Here is an 8155-nt window from a genome sequence, read left to right as displayed (position 1 = left end):
GGAAAGACGGGAGGAGAGAGAGCAAAAGAGAAAAGAGGAGGAAAAGCAGGATCCAGAGGAAGGGCCGTCTGTGAGGAGGCAGAAATCTGACGGAGCAAACCCGGAAATGGGCAGCGGCGGCGAGAAAGCAGACGGGAAAAATCGAGATAACTCGGGGAAGAGAAGGGAAAGCGAAAAAACTGACGGGGGAATCAACGCAGGGTCGAGCAAGGAGAAGAAGAAGGAGGGAAAGAATGAAAGAAAGGAGAAAATGGGTGAAGAAGGACAGGAGGAAGATGCAGGGGAGGGGGGGGCAGGCGAAAAAAGACCACGAGAGGGGGGGAGTGATGATGATGTGATGTTGAATGAAGGGAATGATGATGCGGCCAATGTGGAGGGGGAAAGCATGGAGAGTTTGGAGCCTGATGGGGGGAGGAAGGGAAAAAAGAGGATGAAGGGGAGTGAGAAGGAGGGAGGAGAAGATGAAGAGGTGGGAAGTGAGGGAGAAAATGAGGTGGAGGTTGAGATGGAGGAGATTGAGGGGGGAGGAGAAACTGAAGAGGTGGGAAGTGAGGGAGAAAATGAGGTGGAGGTTGAGATGGAGGAGATTGAGGGGGGGAGGAGGTGAAGAAGTAAGGGAGGAAGGAAGGGAGAAAGGATGCGGAGACGGGGGGAAAGGATGGGGGGATAGGATGGACGAAGATGAGGAAGAGGAGGAGCAGAGACTGGAGAAAATGAAGGACTGGAAGGTGGTGGATATAAATATAGGGGTGATTAATAAAAAGGGTGAGTGGGTGAAAAGCGAGAAGGATATGCATAGCCTCACGTTAACGAAAAGGCCGTATGGAAATAGAGAGGGAGAAACGGTGGAAGAGTGGGAGAAGGATTGGGAAGGGAGAAATGAATGGGCGATAACTGAGACACGGAAAGATGTAGAAAGTGGAAAATGGGATGAAAAGTAATTGATGGGTGTATGTATGACAAAAGTGTGCGAAGGTGGAGGTGGAAAGCATTAATGAATGTGTGTACTAGAGAGATGGTGATGTGTATGCAGGAATAATATCTATGAAAACTGAGATTGAGATGCAACTAAATTGGAACGAAGCCTTGGAAAAAAGGAGGGGCTTGGATTGTGAGCCGTAGGGTCGCCGGTTCAAGTCCCCGACCAGACCTAAATATGGAGTGTGGACTGCTACTTGGAGAGGTCCCAGTTTACCACTTGCCCTGCCGCGGTGCCCTTGAGCGAGGCACCGGACAACCCAACACATATATTCACAGAACATTCTCTACATTACGCCGGCAACTGTCCCAGTCAGAACGTGTGGTGTGTGTGGTGTCAGCAGCTGAGCTGTACCAGCTACACGTCTTCATTCACTGCCTGTCACACTGATCCGACACACACCTTCACTGTGGCCTGTGTGTGTGTGTGTGTGTGTGTGTGTGTGTGTGTGTGTGTGTGTGTGTGTGTGTGTGTGTGTGTGTGTGTGTGGTGTGTGTGTGTGTGTGTGTGTGTGTGTGCGTGCGCGTTCGCCTGTGCGCATATGGCCTGAGAACTGTGTCCTGTCACGCTCGTCATTTTTCATTCAGTCCTGCAGGTGCACAACGCTTCTGCTAATCTTTTCCTGATAACTGCTTTACCATACTGTACATCAGAGTGTGTGTGTGTGTGTGTGTGTGTGTGTGTGTGTGTGTGTGTGTGTGTGTGTGTGTGTGTGTGTGTGTGTGTGTGTGTGTGTGTGTGTGTGTGTGTGTGTGTGTGTGTGTGTGTGTGTGTGTGTGTGTGTGTGCCTGTGTTTCATCGTGTGGTGCAGAGAGGACGTATTCTAGTAGGCCGTCCAGGAAGTTAGCATATAATATAGATCTGTGGCAAACAGTATGTGGGGCAACTGTGAGTGTGAGGTGGTACGGCCATCTTTCAATTGAAGATGTGGGTTCGATCCCAGCCCATGCAATACAAATATAAATCGTTGGGCAAGATACATTAAAACTGTAGACAAAGAGTTCATAAATGACAACAACAATGATTTGTCTACAATGAAATGAAACTGCATTGTGAAATACTGTCAATCAGGTTTGTACAGGTAATGTATTTATTTTTCTCAAGGGTAGCATTTGTTTGAGATACAGCAAGTGAGAAGGAGGAATGGAGTGGAATGAAGATGAGGAGAGGAGTAGAGGACGGTCCGGAGGAGAGGAGCTGAGGGTCTGGAGGATGGAGTCACTTGAAGGGCTGCCAGCGTCCTGTAGAGAGAACCTGCTGATGGCAGGACGATCCTCGCAGCTGGGTCAAAGTCTTCTCCACATGCTTGGGCTGGAAGAAACAGTGTGGTGTGGAAACAGCTCTTTAGCTGAACACAGAGAGATAATTGGCTGGGGGTGGATGTGGTTGGGTTTTCTTAGCTCTCAGCTAAGTTTTCTGGAGGTCATGGGTCAAGACTAAAAATAATTAAACCTATTCAATAACACATTTATTTAATAGGTTATTAATAATAATATTAATAAGATATAGGGTATTAATAAGGGAGTTATGGTAGGAAATTGTTCATATCACCTCCACCATGACAATATATCTTACTGATCCCAGAGTGACATGTGGCCCGGTCAGCAGCACTGCTGCCTGCTTTTTGAAAGCTTTCTCGATTGAACATCTTTTAATGCTGAAATGCACAGATGTGTGGCACAACAAGTTATGCATATAACGGCAATACGTATTTCTATTCAAAATGTTTTATATCATTAAATAAAAGTGGAATCAGCAACCATTAAGTATCACTTTCCTTATTTATTTTTCTTTCAAACCAAAGTAATACATTGTTGTTCAGGTTTATAAAGCGCGCATGAAACCACATGATGGGAACGCACAGGGTTGTGCTTTTATTCCATCTAAAGCAGATGCGGGTACATCATAAGTGCAGTCTCTTTCCCGACTGCTGGTCAATTCTCTTCTCCCTTAACCCCATGACGATTCTCACTGAGGTTAAGGAAAACACATATGACCTGTTTTGTTTTTTTCACAATTTATCTGTAATTTTGCCTGCCATGTTATCAAAGCTAACAGCACCATCTGCTGGTTATCATAGCACAGTACCAGGGCTAAAATCAGAGTTGAATGCGGGCACAGAGGAAATAGGGTCTTCAGAGTGTTGTATTATGGCTGGTATGGCCTTGAAGTAGCCTGGATTTCGACCATCAGCCTGCAGTGTTCTGCTAGTCTTATATCAGACCATTTATTTGTCAGACGTATGCTCCACCAAATAAGAAGTGTGTAAGTCTGGTCTATACTCCCATCCTGCACTCTTTTACAGTTGACTACAGTGGAAGCTGGTTTGGTATCATTTTGACATTGCTGGCAGGTCAAGTATGTTTTACATGACATAACAATGTTGCTTTTATTTATTTTTTAAACTTCATTTTTACAGAGTTTCTGAATTTTACTAGCTGAAAATGGTTGGCTGGCAGAAAAGCCGAGCGAATAATAATTGTTTGTTTGAAGCTGCATGATTTACAACCTGCATTACTTTTTTTATTACTGATCGATGGAGTGATTATGTGAACATTACATTACTTCGCATCATTCAGCTGACACTTTAGTCCAGGGGTGCCCAACCTTTTTTGAACCGAGAGCTACTTCTAAAGTTGCCAGTCTGCCGAGATCTACCAGTCCAAATAGAGAGGCGTAGCCATTACTGACAGCCTACTGCCAGGTAAATACACACTTCTACTTGTATAAAACTGACCTTTGTACGATGAATACTTCATAAAATACTGCAGATCCTTTATCTTACCTCTTTCTAATCTACACACATACAAGTATTTAACTGAATTTACACAACAGTGTTGTTGAGACAGAGTTGGAGTTTATTCACACGTCACTACAGTGGGTAATGTTTTCAAGAACATTGAACAGTGCTGCCACATGTGACACAGGGAAAAGAGAAAAGACTCTGAACCCTTTCTTTGCCATTATATAAAAATAGTGTCTGAAACCCAAGCCTGTGCCACGTCACTGTGACCAGTGTGTGGGAAGATGGCGCCTGTGTCGGCTCGCCGCTCCCTGAGCTTAGGGTTAGCTATCCTGTTTTTGTTTTATGTTTGTCAGAATGTCTCTGCTCTGCTCATCTATGATCGCCAAGCTCTCCTCCACCTCAGACCCTCATTGGAGTTGATACTGCTGCCATAGGCGGCGCGTGAGGCTCAGGTTTGAGAAGGCTAAATAACTTCTTTTACCTGACGCTGCCCGCCTCCGGCGTCTATAGAAAATAGATGAACTCAGTGTGCGGAGTTTAAATCTCTCAAGTCATATTACAGGATAAAGGAAATACAGTTTAAACTGCCGTATGCAGAGAAGACGCCGACGTGTCGCACTTATCATTCATATTACATCATCAATCAGATCATCGATCATATAATATCATAATATATCATATATTTCCTTATCTGAGTCAGCTTCTCCAGCCTCATCTGGCCGTGCAACACTCAGTGTCACATACTGTATGCAGAAGTATTATTTTAAGCAACACATTATGTTGACGAAACACTCGAGTCAAATAGACGGGGCAGTGATATCATAAAACTATACGCTTTCAAACACTCGGTAGGCCAAGTTATTTTTTAACCAGTTGTTCTGTATTCACCTTGCAGGTGCAACTCTGTGGCTTGTATCCTGGATTATATGTTTAAGTCATGGCTGTTTAAAGCTCATATTTGTCTAATATTAGTTTACTTTTCATTAATGAAGGATGACGCTGCGCTGTCAGTACACTTGTCCCTGTTTGTGATTGGTCAAATGTAGCTAACCCCGCCCCTTTCACGTGAACGCGCTCTCAGCTGGAGAGAGAAACCCTGGCTTGATTTACCGAGTTGTTAACCAGCGTCGTAGGACCGCTTAGCGAGATCTTGTTTGTTAGTTTGTTGTTGTTAGTTTGTTTGCTACTCAAACATATCCAGGGTCTGTTGAACTGGCTTCGTAGTACAGGGCACAGGTGGCTGGCAGCGCTAATGTCAAAGACACAGACATTATACATTATATTTGTATTTTACCAGGATGCAGTGACACAAATATTTGGGAAGGCTTAGCCTTCCCTAGCCTACAGCACCCGCCGCCCCTGACTGCTGCCCAAACTCACATCTGACAACCATACATCGTCCGTCCACTCTCTACTGTGGGATATTCCCTCCTACCTGCGCCGGCTGCCTCACCGAAAGTTCTGTAGACGCCGGGGAAAGCGTGCTGGTGCACTGGTCTCTTCACGCCTCGGATGTCATGGCCCTCCCGCTGCACGCCATGTGAGGGATCGATGGATTCGCCGTATTCTTCCGGAGCTGCGGCCTCTGCTGGGCCCGCTGCCAGGCCCTCCTGCCCGACTGACTGCTCCCGGCCCGCGTGGTGTCTTCGTCAGCTGAGACGAGCTACTCCTTCTGCCAGCCCGGAGCGACAACTTAGCATGGCTTTGCTAAATGCTAGGTCGATAGCAAACAAAACGTTCCTGCTAAATGACTTCTTCACCTCTCGTGAACTGGATTTTATGTTTCTGAAAAAGTATCTGCTCTTAGGCTTGCCCACACTAGTGCTACCCCAGATTCTGCTCCTTTTCTGTGCCCTGCTGTCCTCGACCACTTAGAGCCTGTATCCCTCTCTTCTCTCTCGGATGTAGTCTGCGTTCGTCGGCACCTCCGGCAGCCGTTAATCGATGTCGTCGGCCCCAGAGCCCCTGCTAGGCAGCGTGCCTCTACCAGGGAAGGTGCCGCCGCGTATAGTGGCCAGCACCTCAGGGTCAAATCGCCGGGCGGCCAGGAAGAACCGGCTAGCTTCTTCGGCTAAAGCGCGAGGCTCAACATTAGCCGTGTTAGCTAGCGCAGCCTGAACATGCAGCCGCACATCCCGAAGAAACAGCCCCATGAGGTAGTCGGGTCCTTCCATACCTAGCAGGTCGTGTAACGTCTCCGTGTAGTCGGAAGTCTTGCTGTCTTCGGGGGGCGCACCGAGCCTAAGTCCGTGTGCCTGTGGCAGCCACGGACGTCTCCATACCCTGGCATTTCGAGAAAAACTGAGTTTTTTGCCGCGTTCGGTACAGTCTCGGATACTTCGTGAGACTATGTCAGGGTCACCAATGAAGTGCCGAGAGATAGGGAGTCGGAGGCGGTGCAATGAAGGTATGAAGCTTGCTTTAATGAGCAGCAGAAACGGACATGTTGTTGGGTCGCAGCCCGGGAAGACAAGAGAAAGAAGCCAGGAGGGCACACAATATATATAGGTAGCAACACATATGTCCATGCGAAAACAATACCCCCAACCTGTAGTTCCATGTGTGAATAATGTGTCAGTGTGTTAATAAGTGATCACTACACCTTCTTCGATAAAGCCACGCTCGCATTGCAGATGAGACAAATGGACTTTGAATTGGAATAGATAAAATAATAATCATCCTCCCACTCGAAGTGAAAATTATATATTTTGGGCTTTTTTTGCTTCTGCCATAATTGCGGTCTTGTGTGTGTGCGGACTGTCACTCCAGTTGACACGGACAACGTCAGCGAACCAGTGCACTGCCCACTGACCACCAACTACGCCCGACACATGGAGTCACGCCGGCCAATCACAAAGCTTTGATGCGTTCAGGTGCATTATTCTGGCACAGGAAGATTATGTTATAGGACATTAACGATAAAACAGAATATTGTTGTTCTATTTTTTCAATGAACCATGAAGAGACTGCAGGAACACCAGCTCACTGAGCCAGGCTCTCAGGCTGCCATGGAACTCTCTCTGCTATCCAAAGGGGAGCTTGTTGCACCTGATTGGAGCAGGAGAGCAAACAGGAGGTTTTAGTTGAGGGTAGCTGAGTTATATAAGCAAACAAGAGACAGAAGTATTTGAATTTTATTAGACACCGAATTTATAGCATTGAAAAATAATTACTTTGAAAATCATGTATCTGAATTTTCTTGCTCCGAATTTACCTATGTGAAATAAAAATGTAAAAATTCAAGTTAAAAAAATGTGAATGTTCAAATTCAGATCCCAAAAATTCAAGTGAAAAAAATTTGACGTCAACATTTTCGGTGTATACAATTCGACGTCCAAAATTGCGATGCAGCATCATCCGGGCTCGATAAGCAATCGAGCCCGAATGCAATCAAACTTCTGGCCTATCAGAGCACGGCTTTGTGCTATTCTATTTGTGAAAATACAAGAAGGCATAAAGGCTTGCCCAGCTGGGAGGTTCTCTCTGATTCTGATCCTGGACTGCTGCAGCAACCTCAGCCTTCCACCTGTGTTTGTATTTTCACAAATAGAATAAAGGTTTCACAAATCCGAAACTGTGTTATAAAGAATCTTTAGCCTCTCTGGGATAATCCAGTCCAGATTTGATGAGTGTAGGTCTAGTGGTTTCAGATCAGGACCTGGTCTAATGTGGTCAGGATGCAAAAAAAGCAAGGAAATCTCCCTTTTTTGTATTTTCACAAATAGAATTAAGGTTTCACAAATCTCAAACTGTGTTATAAAGAATCTTTAGACTCTGGGATAATCCAGTCCAAATAAATCGGCTATGCAGCGATTTAAGAGGTTAAAACACGGAGGATTGTTCGCTCAGTGCTGTAAATTAAATGTCCCGTAACTTTCCCCTTAACTGCCGAATCGGATGCTCTGAATCGGAAGCCAACTTCAGCGTCGTTGTGTGGGGGGGGGGGGGGGGTGACGGTTTGCAATCACTTCGGTTAGATAAGTCAAGTAGACCATGCTACACTATACAAATACTCTCTTACAAAAGCCCTGCATTTAAACATGTTAATTTTACTTTAGTAAAAGTATGCTAGTATAATTAGGAAAGTGTTGTTAAAATATTTAAAGTAGACACAAGTTATACTCTCCCTCTCTGAAGAACCAGCACCTTACCGTGGTAGAGAGGTTTGTGTGCCCTGATGAACCTGGGGGCTGTGTTGTCTGGAACCTTGTGTTGCTGGTAGGGTCTCCCATGGCAAATTGGTCTCAGGCAAGGGGCCAGACTAAGATTGGTTCAAAATACCTCATAAAAGACGACACAGGAAGTGAGGATACCCAGCCCGGAGGAAGCCTGGGGTCCCCTTCTGGAGCCAGGCCCAGAAGGAGGACTCGTCGGCGAGCGTCTGGTGGCCGGGCTTGCCAGGGAGCCCGGCCGGGCCCAGCCGAAAAGGC

This window comes from Pseudochaenichthys georgianus, chromosome 17 (assembly GCF_902827115.2).
Source record: "Pseudochaenichthys georgianus chromosome 17, fPseGeo1.2, whole genome shotgun sequence".
NCBI lineage: Eukaryota > Metazoa > Chordata > Actinopteri > Perciformes > Channichthyidae > Pseudochaenichthys > Pseudochaenichthys georgianus.
The sequence above is the reverse complement of the archived record's forward strand: the minus strand, read 5'-3'. Positions refer to the sequence as shown.